At 39.3% G+C, this 21,648-nt stretch overlaps 1 pseudogene; it reads right to left on the bottom strand.

The window, feature by feature from the left end:
• Positions 1-21,648, bottom strand: part of LOC149525290 (ethanolaminephosphotransferase 1-like) — a 78,706-nt pseudogene that overhangs the window by 18,279 nt on the left and 38,779 nt on the right.

Below are 21,648 nucleotides of genomic sequence, written 5' to 3'. Positions count from 1 at the left end.
AAGAAAAATCCCAATAATTCTGTAGCCTCTATAGGGCTAACCTGCTTGCTTGCCTATAAACAGATTTATTATTTCCTTATGGTTTTGGTTATATGTTGATTATAATAAGTTTCAGTATGTTTATATTGGCAGTTTGGCTGTAACACAAAGGACCATGTCCTCTGTTGAGCTAAGGCAAAGTTAGTGTATTTTATCTGGGACCTTTCACCTAAATAACAAAGACAACTTGCATACATTGGTGATCTTTCACCTGGATAGATGGTGGTTAGATAGAGGGACTTTTCATGGTATAGGGACTTCCAAGAATACCCTCAAACTTAGCAGGTACATCATTATGTGGAAAATCCTGAAAAAAGGATTAAGACTAAACTGAATAACTGGGTAGGACAGAAATAAAAAATGTGATAGACAACCACAAAAGGCCCATGGTAATGAATTGATGTCTATGATAATAAGTGGAGATCAGTGATATAGTGACCTATAGGAAAAAGATACTTCACCATTAGCAAGGAGAAAAAATACAAATAAGGAGAAAAGAAAGCATCCCCTACTGAATATATATCAAACATAACATGAGCAAACCTATTAGAAAAGGGGCATCCCAGAAAGAAAAGATAATGTAGTCCTTGGGAAGTGCCAGAATGATGGTCACTGGTGGTGATGGGGAAGGTGCAGATGATGAGGAAGATGATGGCTAACCCCTCAGGTTGTTCTAGAAGGAATGGTGTGAGACTATGATATGGAAATATAGATGTGCATTCCCTATCTTATGAAATTGGGGTGTTTGTGCCTGTGCTAAATGTATTAATAAACTATATTTGTAAATATACAAGAATTCCCATAGTGCGAGTGTTGCAACTGAGCACCTCAGGGTTCCCAACCATAGAATAATTGAATACTGGACCTGATCCTTGGGACAAAGCCTTGTCAACCCTAAAGGTGGTAACTGGAAATTCATAAGTAATCTTAGATCAGGCCACAGATGTGTAAATATAGAAAGGCAAATTAGCCCACCAGCTACAATTCATTGTTTTGAAGTGAAAATTAAATATAAACATTTGTGACTATATTTTTATATATAGTCTTGATAAACTTTGCATTGCCCTAACAAAATTAATCAAATATTTTTTCATTTATTTATATGAAAAGGATAGTTTTCTTTATTCATGGTTTTTAAAAATGATGTGCCCTCTATTGTTTCCCCGGGAGAACATAGAGCTTTGGTGTTTATATATTCAGTGTCCTTTCTGTGAAAATAATAAACCCATTTTTATGGTATGGGGACCTCTTATACTTGATATAGTTTAGGGCTTCAGAGTGTCATAATCTGGCCCTAGGTAATTTAAATAGCTCTACTACTTTACTACTTCTCATCTGAAGAAGTGAGTTGTGCCCATGAAAGCTGATGATACTATCTATATTTTTGTTAGCCTATAAGGTACTACAGGACCACTTGATTGTTTTGTGGGGGGGTTTTAAACTTCTTTATAATTTGTGAATTCTTGGAAAGTACAGCTGAAGCTGAAGATGGTTGCTTTCTATGATTTTTAAATGGAGGTGGGAAAGGGAGTGTGTGTGTGAATTGAATAGGTGCAATTTTAAATAAATAAATAAAAATTATACTGTAATATTATCAACTGAATTAGAGAGAGGACTAAGAGACAGGAGTTCTACTTCTGCATCTGGCAATTACTGGCCTTGATAATACTTTGCAGGTATATAGTCTTTTATTAGTATTATTGCTTTTATGCAGATGGTAAACCTGAAAAGGCCATATTAAATGACATGCCCAGGTCTTCTTCCACTAGAATCCAATGCCATACCATCAAACCATTTAGTCTGAGGGTGCATCTACACTGCAGGGCTTAATTCGAAATGAGCTACACAAATTGAGCTACGTCAATTGTGTGTCTTATTTCAAAATAGCTTATTTCAAAATAGGAAGCATCTACACAGCACTTACTTCAAAATAGAGCGCTCTTCCTCTGACTTCTCTTATTCCTTGTACAATGAGGGTTACAGGAATTCGAGTAAGAAGTCTGCCAGCTTGAGAGTATTGTGACACTATTTTGAAATAACTGCCTGCTGTGTAGACACGGACTACATTATTTCGGAATAGCACTAGTTATTTCAAAATAGTGTTGCAGTATAGCTGTACCTGAAGTTTTCTTTGTAAAAGACAACAGTAACTGAGGGCACGTCTACACAGCAGGGCTAAACTCAAAATAAGCTATGCAACTTGAGCTACACTAATTGCATAGCTTAAGTCGAAATACCTTATTTTGAATTTGGGCATGTTTACACAGCACTTAGTTCAAAATAGAACACTCTTCCTCTGACTTCCCTTCCTCCTCATACAGTGAAGTTTACAGAAGTCAGAGTAAGAAGCCTGTTATTTCAAATTTATTTTGAAATAATGGGCTTGCTGGGTAGACATGCAATATTTTATTTCCAAATAATGGACCTTATTCCAAAATAATGCTGCTGTGTAGACATGCCCTAATATAGACAAAAATCACAAAGTAAGTTGAGTTTCAGGCAGACATGGGAAACTTCTGGCCATGGGCCTCACACAGGCTGACAGGCCATTGGCACGCCTCGAGACGGTTTATTTACCTGATAATCCACAGGCTTGTAGCTCCCAGTGCCTGCAGCTCACTGTTCCCACAGCTCCCATTGGCCAGGAAGTGGTGGCCCATCCCACACTGCTTCATGCAGCTCCCATTGGCTGAGAACAGCAAACTGTGGCCACTGGGATTTGCAAGTGGCTGTGTCTGCAGATGTTTTGATAAACAAACCATCTGGCCACTTGCCAGCAGCTAACCCTGACAAACCATGTGCAGCTGGTGCAATGGAGGTTCTCCACTTCTAGTTTAAGATGTCCGTATGCACGAGTATGTACCATAAATTCCTATTTTGTAGATTAGAAAACTTTGATAAGAAAAGCTATTTGCTTTTTGGGGTCTGTGGTATAGTAGAGTAGGCACCAGGAATGGAGATTTAAGCCTAGTCTAAATATTGACTTGCTATGTAGTCATGATTATTGCAATTACAGTAATTTAGCCTCAGTTCTTCCATGTGTAAATTGGGGGTAATGAAACTTAATATTTGTACGGTTCTATAAAAGTGCAACCTCTTATTAATGCTGGTAAGTGGCATATATGGCATAAAAGCTTCTGGTTTGTAATTAATCATTTTGTGATTTTTGAGAGGCACTGACTCTTCCAGATTTTTCAGCCTTCACAAAAGGGAATTTTGTGACTGAAGATTTTTGAATGCTTATATTGTAGATAAATAATATTATAATGTTTTGTAGAAACTTTGTATTAGTCGTTTTATAATGTCTCTTATGGAAACAGTGTATAAGCTTCATAATATATTACAGAAACTTTGTATTAGCCTTACAATGTAGTCTTATAATGCTTTATAGACACTTTGTATTCAGCCTTTTTATAATGTTATAATCCTTAAGCATGATCAAGGTAAAGAAAATATCTTTGTACTTGAAGTAGAACAGATCTTATCCCTTTGACTTGAAAGTGGTTCTGTTCTTGATGAATGTGTAAATGAATGAGTCATGGAAGGAGAGCACCTCTGAGGATTAACAGTTACAGTAGTTGAAAAGGGAAAGAATAGGAGCCAAACCATCAAATGGGCTCATTGTGAAAGGATCAGACACAGGGGAGTCAAAAAGAAAGCACCCACTTTTGCAGGAAATTAGGAGTTAAAAACAAACACCCTCCTTGAAGATGACTGTGGCTGCATTGAGGATAACACCCTGAAGAAGGCACTACAGATCTAATTCAGAATTAACTGACACAGCTAAAGTGCACAGATTTGCATGAGAGAGAAGCTCCTATAAATGTGGGGTGTCTTGCATATTGGAGCAGTGGTCCAAATCAAGACAAGCCTGGCTCCTTCCCCTCCCCATATCTAACTCACCTGGCCAGCACGTTAAGAGGAGCAACAAGTTGATAACTAAGCAACAAGAAGATGCAGTGTGTGGGAGTATGCATGAGTATGGTATATTATATGCATATAATACAATAGTTATACACATATATATTACCAACAAATGTGGCATTTGGCCTTCTCCTCCTGAAAAAAGATCCAGTGCAATTCTTGAAGTACAACTATATGTGCAATGTTTTGGTCTCACTTCTCCATATACATATTTCACACAAGCTCGGTCTGCTACATTACACCCACAAAACACTGACAAAATGGTTCTTACAATTTTCCCCAAGTTCTACTTAAAGTTAGTTATGTGAAACTCCCAACCATTCCTTTAAAGTCTCTACAATGCACCAAAAATCATAACATTAATTTTATTGCAAAAAGTTACATCAGAATTAAAGTTTTATACTTTCATTTTCATTGGGCTAATAGAACATGATTAAATAAATCTGAATGATAAAATTTTCAATTTTATGTTCACAGTTAATACACGAACCTCTAGAGAATACAAACAAATAAAATATAATTTACAACGGAAGATTAGTTTTCTTTTTCCAAAATAAACATGACATAAATGTTGTTCTAGAACATAAGAATAAACATCCAAGCAATCTTCTGGGTCTGATTAGCACACATGCCAAACTTACCCTGATGTAAATTTTTTCAGACTTTTTTTTTTATTTTAACACACTGATGTGCAATAAATTGATACATATAGAAATGGGTAGCAAATCGGTGACAGTTAAGTCACATGTAAAATGATACTTGAAACTTGCTATGCATTTAGACTTAAGCAGATAGTCATTAGTAGGGAAAATAAACAAAAAAGGAATTTCACACACAAAAACCACTTAATTATATTTTACTGACAGGCTCCTTGATTAGTTAAATCTAACAGAGCAAGGGACAGTGCAACAGAGCTCCACTGTTCCAATAGGCCTTCCACACTTATGTCCAGCTCCTGCAAAGACTAACACCTGTGCTTAACTTTATGCCTTGGGAGTAACCCCATTACCATCTCTAGAGCTGGAAGGGACTTTGAGAGGTCATCCAGTCCAGTCCCCTGCTCTCAAAGCAGGACCAAGTACCATCCCTGACAGATTTGCCCCAGATCCGTAAATGACCCCCCTCAATGCTTAAACTCACAACCCTGGGTTTAACAGGCTAATGCTCAAACCACTGAGCTATCCCTCCCCCAACACTAACTTTTTGAGAGATTTACTCATGGTATGTAAAGTTGAATGGGTCTGTATGAGAGAGAGCACAGAATTATTCCCTCTAGCAGCACAGAAGAGGACTCTAACTTCATTCAATAGCAATTACACTACTGTACCACTACTTCAAGCACTGACATGACTCCACTCCACTTTGTCAAAGTGTCTTATTTTTAAATTGGAGGTAGCCAATCCCTCAGAGGCATGTTTTCAGCATAGTACTTCTTTGTTACACAACTGCCATGCTCATACAATTTTATAAGCTTAATGAAAACTTAACTCTCTTTCTGCAGTTTACCAGATGACGATCAGACAGCTTCATTCTATGTAATGGCAGACTATCCTCTCTAATTTCCTTCTATTTTAATTGGAATAGAAAATAGCTGTGGTTCATCATGGAAAAGTCTCATTATAAACAGAGAAATTCTTGTAATTTATGCAGATCACTTTTATTTGTCACTGCATGATTCACCATAATTAGTACTGTAATTAGTGTTTTGGTTGTATTTGGAGTTCCAATTAGCTTTGTTTTCAGCTAGCCAGTTATAGGATGCAATGGCACACAAATTTGAAAATTAGGTTTAACATTTCTAAAGGACAGGTGATCAAAAGTATCTGCATTTATGGAATTATAGGGCTGGAAGGGACCTTGAGACGTCATCAAGTCCAGCACTCTGCTCTGAGGCAGGATCAAGTAAACCTGGACCATGTCTGATGGGTGTTTCCTACCTTACAACCTCCAGTAATGAGGATTTCATAACATCCATTGAAATCCTACTACAGGCAGTAAACTACCCTTATCGTTAGATATTAAACACTTTCTAACCCCAATTCTCCCTGACTGTGGATTAAGTTGTTGTGCTATCTTCAGTGGACATGGAGAGCAGCTGATCAATTCCTTTTTTTTTAAAGAAAACAATCCAATATCAAGAAGGATGCTCCCTGAATGATGTGTACCCAGTAAATATAAAGAGTTGTGTTGCATTTAGTCCTATGGAGATTCAAAAAAGCCTTTTAAATTTCCAGACCCTGGGGCAGCTGAGCCCTTTGCCCTCACCAAGACAGTGGGCCTGCTTGCCCAGTCCAGGGCTGGAGCACCGATGAGGAAAACTTACTGGGTGCTCAGCCCAGCTCCCTCCTACCCTCAATGCCTATTTTCCACTCCCCTCTCCCCCACTTCCAGCACCTCCTGCTCACCACAACCAGCTGTTTCATGGCATTCAGGACGTTCCAGGAGGAAGAGGGAGGAGCAGTGATGTAATGTGCTTGGGGGAGGAGGTGGGGAAGAGATGGGACAAGGGCTTGGGAAAAGTGGTGGGATGGGGCAGGAAGAGGCAGAGCAGAGGTATGGGCTTGGAGGAAGGGGTGAGGTGCGGGTAGGGCCTGCAGCAGAGGGAGGAGGTCAAGCACCCTCAGGCTAGAAGGGAAGTCAGTGTCTGGTTCGGATGATTGAATATTTTGTGTAGTACGCTAAAGGTCAAGGAGGAGGTGGTTGGCCTCTCTTTTGTTCAGAACCTGCATACCATGCAGGCAGCTGAACACCTGTCTCCCCTAATTCATAGACCATATGCAATGACAGATGCCTTCCTGCAGCCCAGACTTAGGTTCCTATATCTATAAAGGAGGGGGCTTATGCACATTCTTCCTGTCAATATCTCCTTTTTGCCTCATGAAATGAGGTTTACAGGAGCGGTTGACAAAGGCTTCCCTTGTCAACCGATCCGCGTCTTGACTCGTGCACTGTGCCGACAATCGGCTGAGCCAGCACAGCGCGGCTGCCATTTTTGTTAATAAAGCCGGGGACTATGTTGGGTAGCCTATTTTACATGCCTCTGTTGGCAGAGGCATGTAATCTAGACGTACCCAGTCTGGTCACAACACATAAGTACCTTTGTGGAACTGGGCCCTATATGCAGAGCTTGCCTTAACATCCCCTCAATCTCTCCATGTAATAAACAGATCTTTGTTTAATCTTCTTATCACTCTGCTTGTGAGTGGCTCATTATGAAGAAATGAAGTATAAAAAACAATACAGTGGTTGGTGGAATAAATATTTTGTTAGCACCTTCATGTGAGTTAATTAAAGCTCTTCACAAACACCACTGAATTAAGCCTCACAGCACAGCTATGATGTGGGTTAAGTTTTATCATCTTTATTTTACAGATGGGGAAACTGAGCCACAGAGCAGTGACTTGCCCAAAGTCATATGAGAAGTTGGTGGCACAGACAGAAGTACCACCCAGGTCAGCTGTTCCCAGTTCTGTGCTTTCATCTGTAATAAATGTTTTCTCTTTAAAGTGTCATGACTAAGAGACAACTCTCTCAACTTTCAATACTGGATCAATGGTGAACAGCTTTCTGTAAGCAGTCCCATTTATAAGCTGAACTTTAGTGATTGATTAGCTTCACGCAACTGTACCTGACATGTTGAAGGAGCCTCTATGGCAGGGGTGGGCAATACTTTTGGAAGGGGGGGCCACTTCACCAATTTCTAACGTGGCCCCAGGCCAACCCAGAAGGAGTAGGGCCTTGGGCAGAAGGCATGGAGCCCAGGAGACTTCCCATGCTCCCCCACTCACAAACCCTGATTGGCCTGGGGGTGGAGAACCCATGAAGTCTTTGCCCTCTGCCCCCCTCCATCTTTCCCCTCCCCCCCCCCCGTACCTAGAGAGAACAGCTGGCAGTTCATTCTAGGCACTGTGTGCCCCTAGCACTGGGAGGAGACTCCACACACTCCTCCCCTCCCCAGGCCTATCAGGGGGAGCAGACTTTGTGTGCTCCCCTGTCCCCAGGTCTCAATTGGCATCCGTGGGCTGTATCAACCAGTTTTGTGGGCCAGATTTGGCCAGTGGAGGCTGTCTTGGCCCCTCCTGCTCTATGAGAAGTCTGAAAGCATGATGGCAATAAAACTGCTTAGGAACTGATTTCTGAAAGTGCTCTACCTAAAAGCTGATTAGTTAGCTCCCAGAAAATAGCTGTGATTGGGGGGACTCAATCAAAAAAGACAAATTCTAAGAAAAGGTACTTGACTTTGAACTTTTGCATGGATAAAATCACATGGATATTATCACTGTGCAAATAGTGTCATTTGTAGCCTTGCATTTGATGTAAGGTTTGATGAAGCAGTGGCAGTGAAGGCACTGGGGGGCTTAGAGCAATGACTATGGCATTTTAATAAATACCATATGTACTAATTCATACAGTGCACCAGAATCATATGCTGGTGAAGTAACTGCTAAACTTACAGTTTTATATAACAATAGTTTTAGTGAACGTCACAAATCAAATCCAGCTCAATGATATTCTCATTTATGGCATCTGATATTTATACTTGCTGAAGGCATATTTTTCTGATAAGGCAATGAAACTATAACACTGATTTGTTTGCACATGCCCCTTGCTTCCAAATGCACAAACATTTCTGTAGTTCTTCTAGGGTTATGCTGCTACTTATTCAATTTCTTGGACAAGTTCATTTGCCCTGAGCAATATTTTTCTCTTTCATTTAATACGCTTAAAACAGTAACATAAATTTAAAACAAGAATCATAAATACTTACCACTTGGCTTAGATCATATCCCTGAGGAGGAAAGAGAACACCGGTTATATTTTTCCCAGTGTGAAAACGAAAAGTTAAGCAAGACAATGCTTAAAGATGTGTGTACCAAAATCCCAGTCTTCCCATTATAACATGAGCAGATAGAAAAATGAGAGAAGATGAAGATGGAGGATCCAGTATGATGGATAAGAAGAGTGCTGGCCTTTTCTGAACATCCCAGCATTCAGTAACCAAAGGGTTAAACTCAGGTAGCGAGGAGGTGTTGGCAGGGAGCCAGGAGAGCCACTGGGAGAAGGTGTTGAGGTTTGAAATGAAAAGAATACCTGCCTGCTGCTTGTGTGAGTTTAACTCCAGAACTGGGGGAACAAGATGAATTGATCCAGGGAGAACCTCCATGCCTACAAGAAATACTGGGTATAGAAATGTATTGACCTTGAAGCACGGATCGTGCGTATATAGTGAGATGTCTATTTAGATGCAATTAAATTATTTTCTTTGTTTTGTTGTTTAAATTTCTCTGTGCTAAATCCATGGGCCGTGCCCCATACACCGTACTTTAAGCTGTATCCCAGAGATGGAATTTTCTCTGAGTTTTTAAATTGTTCTTTTCTCGGTTGCTTTAAAACACCTACCTTTATCAAGTATATCTCTTTGTTTTGCTAATAATCACCTTTTTTAAGGTGATGGTTTGTGACCTGGAAGGGAACAGGGGTATGCATGCCTAAGACTGTGTATGTATGCCTAAGACTGAGAATATCAGAGGGGTAGCTGTATTAGTCTGAATCTGCAAAAGCGGCGAGGAGTCCTGTGGCACCTTATAGACTGAGTTAGTCTATAAGGTGCCACTAACTCAGTCTATAAGGTGCCACAGGACTCCTTGCCGCTAAGACTGAGAGGTCAGCTACCAAAGACTGCAATTTGTTTCCTTTTTTCCCCTGTCTCTCTTGTGGTAAAAGCTTGGGGGTACCCCTCTGGAAGAAGTCCAAGTGCTTTCTTCCTGGGTTCAAGAAGAAAGGGTTTTTTTATTTGTTTCCCTTGGTGGTGGCAGCTACCTCCCAAAGCCAGGGAATCTATGATCTTGGGGAGCTTTCAAGCAGAGGCCTATAGGGGCAAGGTATTTTTAAGGTCTCTTGTGGGCCCCCCACCTTCTGCACTTGGAGTGTCAGAGTGGGGAACAGCCTTGACACCCAGCTATTCAGCCCATGGTCAAATAACTCCCCCAAAGGGCTACTAGACTGAGTCGTTCAAGAATGCTTCCCATCTATAGAGTGTTAAAAGGGGTGGGAAGCAAAAGAAATAAAATTTTCAATCCATTTCTTGTCACTATATGGAATAACGGGGGAAATGTATTCATAAACTGAAAGATGGAATTTTGCTCCACCAAACTTTACTTCTGCCCAGAAAGCATTGACTTCTGCCCTCATTTAAATATTTTTGTTACAACCCTTCTTCACAAGTTTTCCAAATAGACACTTGCATTTATTACCCTGTCTCTAAATGGCCTTCCTGATATTCTGTCAAAGCACTGTAGCCCCAAGTCCTGCAGGCAAAACATTCCTAGAGAGGGCAACAAATAACCCTAAATAATTATGATCTATACAATATTACCAATCTAACCTAATTATTTATTGCTGATAACTAGAGCCCTGTGGGGATACAAAATTGTATTAGCCTCCACCTCTATATCCACAAAAATGAGCTGCAAATATCCACAGATTTGCAAGGCTCTACCAATAGCTAGAGGTAGATTAATTCACAGACTAATCCTTTTATTATTTTCTTTAATTTTAATTTTGTTGTTGTTAAAGTCTCTGAGTTGGAATGAAATACTCCTGAAAATATTTGGGGTGGCGAGGTGGACAAGGTTATTTATGTATTTATTATTTGAAAGGATTAGCATGGCTACTTACTAGCTGAATTCTAGTAGCTTCCTTTAAAGATAACAAAGATGATTTACCTTGACCAGATGGGGTCAACACTAGTCACTGATTTACACATCAGCAATTTGTGGTGTTTGAGGGGGACCTTGTTTCAGGACACTGGAGAGTTTTCCCTCCAAATAGCTTCATGAGATCTTAAATGTCTTGAAGCCAAATGGGCAGACCTAAGAGAACTGCTTTTTTCTTGCATGTTGGTGGATGACACCACCTCGCTGTATTTTACAAAACCATAGGCTATGTGTACACTGCAGGCTTTTTGCGCAAGAACAACACCTGTGGAGCATCTACACTGCACGCATGTTCTTGTGCAAGTAAATTTACAGTAAGGTGTCGGAACAGAGGGCTTCTTGCGCAAGAGTTATTCCTCTCCCCACAAGGAATAAGCCTTCTTGCGCAAGGCAGTGTGGACAGGCAACAGGGCCATAGGGGTCTCTTGAACAAGAGAGTGTCCCCACTGCCATGGACGCTCTTGCGCAAAAGCACATTTCTTGCGCAAAAGCTCATGGCAGTGTGGATGTGCTCTTGCACAAGACCGTTTGAGCAAGAACTCTTGTGCAAAACAGTTTTGCGCAAGAAGGCAGCAGTGTAGACATAGCCATAGTGTTTAAGGCCAAAAGGGACCACAAGATAATCTAGTCTGCCCACCCATATATCACAAGCTACTAAACCACACTCAGTTACCCCTGTGTTGAGCCCAACAACCTGAATTAGACCAAAATATTTTAGCCCTGAAAAGACTCGATTATTGTGCATCACAGGCATATGTATAAAGGACTGAAGTGCACCAACACCTGAGACCTCTGCCTCTGGTGATATACTCATTAAATTAATTCAGGCTGTGCAAAGAAAGATTGTCAAGAAATAAACCACTTTTGGTGGAGATGATGATTGGTAAGGATTATTAGCTAAAGTTAATTGATCATCAGCTTCCAAAAATGATCTTGCCGGTCGTGTATTTGGCTATAAAGCTACAGAAATCCCTGTCAGTAAATAATCTTACCACAAATTTCAGCAATGGAGTAGAAATACTGAGGCACCCTAACCACAGAGACACCCACATATCTAATATAACATAAAACATGAATATGAAAATGAAAGGTCAGAAAATGGGATGAATGTTGGCATGAGCAGAAAAAGCACAGAGAGGGCAATCTTAGATGAAACCGAATCATGAAATGCACTTCCAACCAGACCTATAGTTCACACATTGTCTTTCTGCTCAAACACTGGAGGATCAAGGGGCATAAGCAAATGACTACTAGGATGACAAAACAAGAACACTAAATTCTTTCCCTTTTTTTCTGCTTTGCCTTTTATTTCCCATAGTTTCTGTAGTTGTGGATGCCTGAGGGCTTCTTATAGATTCAGTGATTTCCATAAAAATGCTCTTTAGTAGGCAGGTGGACAGTCCTATCAGATATCTGTGGTCAATTTTTTCATCAAGGAAAGCCTGGCTAGAGGAGTTTGGATATTGTTTACACTAATAATGGCAGAGTAAGATAAAAAGAGCATGGATATGAAAACTCACTGAAATTGAGATGTTGAGAATAAAATTAATCTAGGAAGTCAGGACACAAAGAAAGTAATTTTTAATTGCCTATACATCAATGCTAGGCATTTTGGTAACAAGAGGAAATGTAGTTGTTCATAAATTTGATGTAGTTGTTATAGAAATCAGGTGGGAGTGATTCATACAACTGGAATGTTTAAATCATTTATGATGACCTATTGAGTAAGGATTGAGATGACAAAGGGGAGGGTGGATACCACTTTGTCAAAAATAGCATTACCTGTTTCCAATTCATTGATAACTCAGAAGAAAATTATCCTGAATCGTTAGGAATCATTTCCTAACAGATAAAGGTTGATATGGGCTATTAGTTTAAGAATGATTCATAGATTCCAAAGCCAGAAGGGATCAATATGATCATCTGCATATCACCAACTGACACTAGAAAACAGGACAATCACCTCCTTACACGTCTATCTATACTATGAAGGGAAAAAAGCTGTGTGATCATAGGGAACTTCATTCTGCATGACCTGTGTTGGTCTCATGCTTCCAGTACTAAAACATCCTTGGCATTTGTAAATATTATAGATGACAAAAATGACAATTTCCTAATTCAAAAAGTGTTGCATCCAGCAAAGGGAGATGCTATATCTGTCAAGCCAAGATCAAATAAAGAGAAACTGATCACAGAACTAAAAATGAATGGTAACTGAGGTATAAGTGATCATGCATGCCTTGATAACACTGCTCTATAGCCAAAATGCTTCTGAAATAAATGTAGTCAAACTTTACTAATTCTGGGTCACTGAGAACGAAAATGATGCTTAAAATTGTTGATTGGCTCTAGTTTTCAAGATATGCTATTGGGTCAGTATATACAACCCATGACTTGCGAATGGCGGAGGATAAGTGAATTATAAAGGGAAGGGATCTCAATTTAAACCAGAAATGACTAAAATACATCTTTGACTGGATCTATGAATAAATCTGACTGGGTTTGGACAGTACTTGCTTTTTAGGTAAAACAATGAATAATGCAATCTGAAGCTGGTATTGCGTCATACATGATATGAATTGCATCATGTTATTCCTAGAAGTCATAGATGTTTTGCTGCATAATGGCAATGTTTTGCCATCAATTCCAGTTGGTCATGCAGTCCATATGAAGGAAATCTATGACATGAAACAACTTTTGAGGTGCATAAACTATGACCAACATCAGTGGCAGCTTTGTGACTATTTTAAGGTTGTTGCTCTCTTGCTTGGTCTGCAGACTGGATACACAAAGTACTGCTGTTTTCTCTGCGAATGGGATAGTCGTGCAAGAGATTCACACAACATCAAGATAGATTGGCCACTCCGACAGTCATTGGAGCCTGGGAGGAAAAGTGTTCAGCATCCACCACTTGTTGAATCAAGGAAGATTTTGTTACCACCCTTACACATCAAGCTGGGTCTGATGAAGAGCTTTGTCAAGGCCATGGACAAAACACAAGCAGCTTTCAAGTATCTCCGTGGAAAATTTCCAAGGTTAAGTGAAGCTAAGATAAAGGAAGGTGTCTTTGTTGGTCCTCAGATTCGTGAACTTCTTCGAGATGATGCATTTGACCATGCACTGCGTGGCAAGGAAAAGACGGCATGTAAAGCCTTCCAGTTAGTGGCAATACATTTTCTCAGAAACAACAAGGCAGACAACTACGGGTTGTTGGTGGAAAACCTCCTCAAGGCATACAAAAGCCTTGGTTGCAACATGTCACTAAAGATAAATTTTTTGCACTCTCATCTAGATTTTTTTCCCACCAAACTGTGGAGCAGTGAGTGATGAGCACGGTGAGCGATTTCACCAGGACATACAACAATGGAGAAACGCTATCAGGGCAAATGGAGCCCATCAATGCTTGCAGACTATTGCTGGACAGTGACAAGAGATGCTCCATTTAATGAATACAAGAGACAAGCCAAGAAACGCCGAGTAGACCCTGAATAGGACTAAACTATGTACATAATAGTTTTTTGCCTTTTGTTTCATAATACATTTTATTTATATAACCCTTTTGCTGATTTTTAAAGTGTTACATAAACAGGACAGGTGAAATATTATCATGTAAAGTGACCATAAACACATGAAAAGACCTAGGTTTACAATTTGATGAAAACTCTACTATCTACACAATATACATAGATGTAAAATGTAAAAACTTAAATATCTTGGAAACAATCAGTTGTTTTAATTGTCATATTTGAATTCAGCACATCAAAATAAATAATAAATAGCATATTTTATCTCTGAAGCAGACGACTTCTAAAAAATTTTAGACCAGTGTAATATTTATAATGTACAAATGGAATAAAGTCCAAACCAGAGAGAAATTCTTATTGCTTTAAAGGGACCAGTTTCACAAAGCTGAAAACAGTTATGAGTCAGATCAACTGGGAAGAAGAATTTAATAAAAAATGTGAATGATAATTGAGATTACACACACACACACACACACACGCATGTGCACACAACAAATAGAAGAAAAGGGAAGTTGATAGTAATGAATATAAATCAGAAGCTAAGAATTGTAGAAAACTGACATGGGAATCAAACAGTGACAAGAAGAATCTTATGGCCAACAGTTCTAAAGACAATAAAGTGTTTTTATGAATATTAGAAAGAATCCTACCAATAATATTAGTTCATTAGTAAATGAAAATGGCATAATTATAAATAATAATCCAGGGAGGCAAAAGTTCAATATTTCTTTTCTGTGTTTGGGGAAAAAACAGATGATATAGTCTTGTCATATTATATGACCATAGTCTTTCCATTCCATTTGAATCTCAGGAAGATGTAAAACAGATATGTAATGTAAAAATAGACATTTTTTTAAAATCAGCAGATCTGAAAAATTTTCACCCAAGAGTTTAAAAGAGCTGATTAAGGAATTCACTGCACCATTCATGTTGTTCTTCAAGAAATCTTTGAATACTGGGAAATCTCCAAAGACTAGATGAAAGTTAATGTTGTTTCAATATTATAAAAGTATAAATGGGATAACCAGGGTAAGTATAGCCTGTCAGTCTGACATCAAACCTGAGAGAGATAACAGAGTGATTGATACGTAATTCAATCAATAAAGAACTACAGAAGGGTAATATAATTAATGCATATCAATCTGTGTTTATAGAAAATAGATTCCATCAAGCTAACTGGGTATCTTTTTTTGATGAGATTGCAAGTTTGGTTGATAAAGATAATTATGTTGATGTAATATACCTCTGTAAGGCATTTGATTAAATACCTTACAACATGTTGATTAAAAGTATAGAAAAATATAATATTAACATGATACACATAACATGATTAAAAACCTGACTAACTCATAGGGCTCAAAATATAAATGCAAACGAGGGATCATTGTTGATACACATAACATGATTAAAAACCTGACTAACTCATAGGGCTCAAAATATAAATGCAAACGAGGGATCATTGTTGAACAGGTATGTTTTTAGTGATGTCCTACAGAAATCAGTTCTTGACCTACACTATATAACCTATTAATTACCTGGAAGAAAACATAAAATCATCATCATTTCCGGCTGAAAATAAGCCATGACTTATTAACAGTGAGAGTAATTAATCATTGGAACAACTTACTATTGGACATGGTGGATTCTCCATACCTGGCAATTTAAAAATCAAGACTGGATGCCTACAGATCTACTTCTTCCTACAGATCTGCCCCAGGAATTATTTTGCAGAATTCTATGGCATGTGTTATACAGGAGATCTGACTAGATGATCATATTGATCCCTTCTGGCTTTGGAATCTATGAATCATTCTTAAGAAAGGGCAAATGTACAAGTAAGACAAAGGTATTCCATTCTTTAACATCATCCCTCGCTAAAAAAATACACCTGAAATGACAATGAATGTTTTAAAGAAAGCTGAGAACTGTAACCAACATCACCAACAGCAATGTCACACTTAATGACAATTTCCCAAGAAAATGGTTGATGCCGTTTTGCTGAAAAAAAAAATCTGCTTGCATTTGTAAGGGAGATGAGTTACTTATCAAGGCTAAACCTTTACCAATATAGAACATTTCAGAATGTTAATTTAAAAATACATCTTACGGATGTTAAACGTTTTCAGCACATTATCAAACACCTACATTTCAGTAGTTTGAGAACCGGCCAATAATTTATTCACAACCTTTTAATGTCTTAATTACAACATATTGGACAAAACAATGTAGATATTAGTTATGCAAATTCTCCTGTCATACTTTACCTAAAGCATACACACAAAAGGTGGTACAAGCACTAAACAGCCATAACCATGTTGGAGCAATTCCAGGACTGGTACCTTCAAGACATGAGGAAGAGTGGAAGAGTAGCAGATGTATGTGTATAGCCTCATCATGTAAAAAAGAATTAAAGCAAGGTGTTTTGTTTTTTGTGAATTGGAGACAACATGCACCATCAGCAATCTATATTGATTACACTTCGCTAAATTCAGGGATAATGGAGGCTCAGAAGATTTACAGATATGTTCAGCTGCAAAAAGCTATTCTATATTTTCCCCTTTATAATTTGAAGTGACTAGAACATTGTTTGAGAACAATGATGATATGGCAAATATCTTCATTTAGGTTCTGTGCAGCCTGCCCATCAACTAATTAGTTAACATTGTGCAATGCATTGTGCAATTTTAAGCTTTATTGTTTTAATAACATAAATGAGATCTTTATGCAGTTTTGTTATACAGCTCTGAGAGGAAAGCTTTGCCCATAGGCTAGAGTTTGATGTAGTAAACATAATTTATCTTGATCTTTGCAAAGGTGCTTGATATAGTGCTTCTTGATATTCTTGCATTTATAAAATGTGAATTGCATAGAACTACAAGATGGCTGTGAAACTACTGGTATTTTTAAAATCCTTGTTTATTTACAGTGGTAGGTACTTGCCTTAAAGCACATGCAATCTAAATTCGACATAACCCATTGAATGTGTGCCAACAATAAATGTTCATAAATGCAAACTTTGTTTTCTTACATTGGTGTATATGGCTACTGTAAACCTGCAAGTATGGTGTAAGAATGAGAGATACCAAAATTTAAAACATTATTTCTAGAGAGTTTGTATTCAAGTCTCATGTTTGTTCTTTTGAAAGCAAAGATGGCACTCACTCAACTTCAGCAGCGAACTTTCAAACTGTGGAATGGGAAACTGTTGATCAGAATATTAAGGAAGTTCTGACTGACCCTATGTATGGGGCCGATAACTTAAAAACTGGTAGCACTTGGAAGACTAACAAAACATGTAGATGGTAGCATGAGTTTTCATTGGCACAGCCCACTTTTGAAGAAATGGGCTGTGCCCATGAAAGTTCATTCATGATACCATTCACATGTTTTGTTAGTCTATAAAGTGCTACCAGACTATTTGTTGTTTTTTAAGTTTATCCTTTACAGACTAATTTAGCTACCCCTCTGAAGCTTTTAAAAACTGGTTACATTGCAAGGTCATTGTCTATTAATAGGCGACAAGATGGAGACTGTATCCAAATAAAAATAGCAGTATGCCTGCAACTTTCAGGTATAAGTCTAAATTCTGCTATTATTTATCCATGTTCATCTCAAATCTCTTCATGTGTTGTAGGATTTCACAGGGTGTAAGTCAAAGTAAAATTTGGCTTCCTGCAACTACCTGTGTTAAATGCAATCTGGTGCTTTCAGCACTTACTAAAAGTCAAATATCTCTTGGTACGCCTACACAACAGTTATTTTGGAATAACGTCCGTTTTTCTGAAATAACATTACGTGCTGTCTACACAAGAAGCCCATTATTTTGAAAGAAATTTGAAATAACGAGCTTCTTGGACTTCCTGTAAACCTCATTGTGCAAGAATTAAGGATGTTAGCAGAATAGCGATTTATTTCAAAATAAGTCGGGGTGGACAAAAGGGCCTCCATGGGCTGGATGCAGCCCGTGGAGGCCCTGCTGCTTCCCCACTCCCAAGCCAATTAGGGCCTGGGGGTGGGGGAGTGCGCAAAGCATCCTTCTGCCCTGCCAGGAGCACATGGTGCTTTGAAGCACCGCATGTTGCTCACAGGATGGGAGGAGAGCGGAGGAGGCTTTGCGAGCTCCTTCACCCCCAGACCATATTTGGCCTACAGGCAGGGGAGCACAGGACGTCTCCTCCCATGCCAGGGCCATGGAAACCTAGGAGGCACGTGGGGGGAGCAAAGTCACTCCCTCACCTCCAGACCAATCATTGTCTGGGGGTGGGGAATCTGGAAGTATCTTGGCCCCACCTCTTCCACTTGATCCCTTGCCTCTTCCACTTGATGTCCTTCCCCCTCCTTTGTGAATTTCTGAAGTGGCCCCTGGCAAAAAATTATTGCCCACCCCTGGAATAAGTGCTGTGTAGTCAGCGCCAAATTTCAAAATAAGGTACACAATTTGTATAGTTCAAATTGCATAGCTTATTTCGAGGTATGCACTACTGTGTAGATAATCACAAAGATGAGGCTAAACAAATATATGACTTGAACAGCCCAGCCACTAAATGCCTCCTTAGCTTTTCCTTGCGCAGAAATTCACAACAGGTATGGTTCCTTCTAAAACTGTCTTGGTACATTTTTGAACCCTCTGATCATGAGAAAAATACTCCTGGAACCAATTATGGGTTGGATCGTCTCTCTATCTAGTTTACAGAAGAAAAGATTTAATAGCATGAACTACCTGGGAGGAGTTTGGATATAGTACTTATAGTTTTGTCCTAAGATGGGCCGAGGTCATAAAGTTCAGTTACAGCTCTGAACTTGCTCAATGTATTCAGAGGTATTCATCTCCAAAAGGCTTTTAATTCCACCCATTACAGTCATGTAATACATATGCTTAAGACTCATCTAGCAAAGGAAACTTTATATTCTAAAAGTTTAAAGATTAAGCTTTAAAATTTAAGCTTTAAATTTAAGTTCTGGAAATACAGATGAAATTCTTTAGCCCCAGCAGCAGAGGTTGCCAGCTGGTGGGACCAGTGGAGGTCACAGGGCAGCAAAGTTGACCTGCCTGTGTGGCTTCCATGCCCGCAGCCAACGGGGCCACAGGGGCCTGCCAGAGCTATCAGGGCAGCAAAGCCGTCAGGGCCACAGAGCCCATAGGACTTCTGGAGCCGGCAGGGCAGGCAAGGCTGCAGGAGCTCATAGGACAGCAAAGTCTAGTGGGGCCACTGGAGCCCAGCAGGGCTGTGGAGCTGGAAGCACTGCCAGAGCCAGCGGTGGATGGGAAGGCAGGGGCAGCAGAGCCTGGTTAGGGGTGAGAAGCCCAGCAGGGAGACCAGCATCCCCCACCTGCAACCTCCCCTGGTCCAACAAACTCCCTTGTCCAACACCGGTCAGGTTTTGAGGGTGCCAGACCAGGGAAATACAAATCATCACTGTTGATGTCATCCTTGACATTTTTTATTATCTGATTGAAGACCTGAATATGGCATTTGAATACTGTGATGGTGCCCAATCCTGCACCACTGAATTGAGTGAGAGTTTTATCATTGATTTTAATGGGTGCAGGACCAAAGCCATAGTGAAGAAGTCAAGCAAAATGACGTTCTGTGAGCCTTTGAAACTCAGTCCTAATTCTGCAATGAGAGGGTATGTCTACACTACCACCCTAGTTCGAACTAGGGTGGTTAATGTAGTCAATTGAAGTTGCAAATGAAGCCCGGGATTTAAATATCCCGGGCTTCATTTGCATCTTGCCAGGCGCCACCATTTTTAAATCCCCGGTAGTTCGGACTCCGTGCCCGCGGCTACACACGGCACGGAATAGGTAGTTCAAATTAGGCTTTCTAATTCGAACTACTGTTACTCCTCATTCCACGGTAGCCTAATTCGAACTACCTACTCCGTGCCGCGTGTAGCCGCGGGCACGGAGTCCGAACTACCGGGGATTTAAAAATGGCGGCGCCCAGCAAGATGCAAATGAAGCCCGGGATATTTAAATCCCGGGCTTCATTTGCAACTTCGATTGACTACATTAACCACCCTAGTTCGAACTAGGGTGGTAGTATAGACATACCCAGATGTAGTCAGGCAGACCTCCTGCATCTACATGGAGTGCCACTGAAGTCAATAGGTCTATCTGGGGAGGGGGAGGGGGAAGAAGGCAAGTATCAGTAAGAAAGTGGTCTGAAAAGCTCTATAACTGTAAAAAAAAAAAAAAAAAAGGATAATTAACTGATACAGTGTAGGCCCAGTCATAAAAGACAAGAAAAAATAATTAAAATCACCAGAAAAACAGAAAAGGTAAAAAAAATTAGGAGCAATACACAGAGGCACTATCTGTAAACATATTATAAACACAAAAGAAACCATATTTTAATAGAATATATTACATTTGCAAAGGCTAAAGAGAAATATGTTGCTTATAAATCAAAATATGTGTTGTTTATATATGTGCAAAGTCAGCCACTATTTCACAATTTTAAAGATTCATCAATTTTTTTAAATTAAAAAAAATCTGGAACATATGCAAGAAAATGTCATCTTAAATAGTCTTTTCCCCCAAGTCTTTGTGACATTTTTATAAATAATCTAGTTTTAAAAATGGTCTATTTTATACACTGTACATATTTAATTGTAGTCTTTGTTCTCCTAAGTGCTACAGTGAAAGTTTCTCATGCTTTTTTATATGCTAGCAAGCAAGAAGACTGCAGCACCACAGTGTGGTAACTTAGCATCCAGGCAGCATTGTAACAATCTTCCAAAGAACTCTAGTCCCACATTGTAATAAGTAATTTTGCAGGCAGTAATTCTGCAACCCCTTACTTTCTATAAATACTTTCAGATATGATATACCCACAAAACAGTAGGACTTCATAGGAGGCATCCTTTTATAATAAAAATGAAATCCCTGTAGCAAAAATATCTTTCTACTCCCCCAGGATATGTGTTTTGCACAGAGTCCTCTCTTAAGATATAAAAGATGGCTTGCATACATATGCTGTAGTTTGGCTTGTCTTCATATGCAGTCTCATTATGGGAAGGATCTGCAGTAGACACATGCATAACAGAAACACTCCTAGCACACTGTAAAATCATGGCATGAAGCCAAAGTCTTCCTCCACTTTCTTTTTTCATGATAATCAGTGGCAAGTGAATAGATGTCTAACCACGAAGGTTTATAACATCTAAAAAATGTGTAATAAATGACAGTAACATTTGGTGATACTATCAGGCATGATACCAGACCTAAGAAAGATACACTCACTAACAAATCTCCTACCTACATGGATTTCTTGGCTGTTCTGCTAATATTCAGATAAAAGTGTAAACTGGCTACAACAGGATAGTAGTCTGTCTCTTCTTGGGATAGGAATAGGTCTGTCTTGCTCTATAGCTCTTTCTTTTTGACTGCTGGATTCTCCTCATGTCTTCCATAATGCAGTAAATGTACGTTTATTAAT

This window comes from Pelodiscus sinensis, chromosome 2 (assembly GCF_052426305.1).
Source record: "Pelodiscus sinensis isolate ZL-2025 chromosome 2, ASM5242630v1, whole genome shotgun sequence".
Taxonomy (NCBI): domain Eukaryota; kingdom Metazoa; phylum Chordata; order Testudines; family Trionychidae; genus Pelodiscus; species Pelodiscus sinensis.
This window is presented reverse-complemented; position numbering and strand designations above follow the sequence as displayed.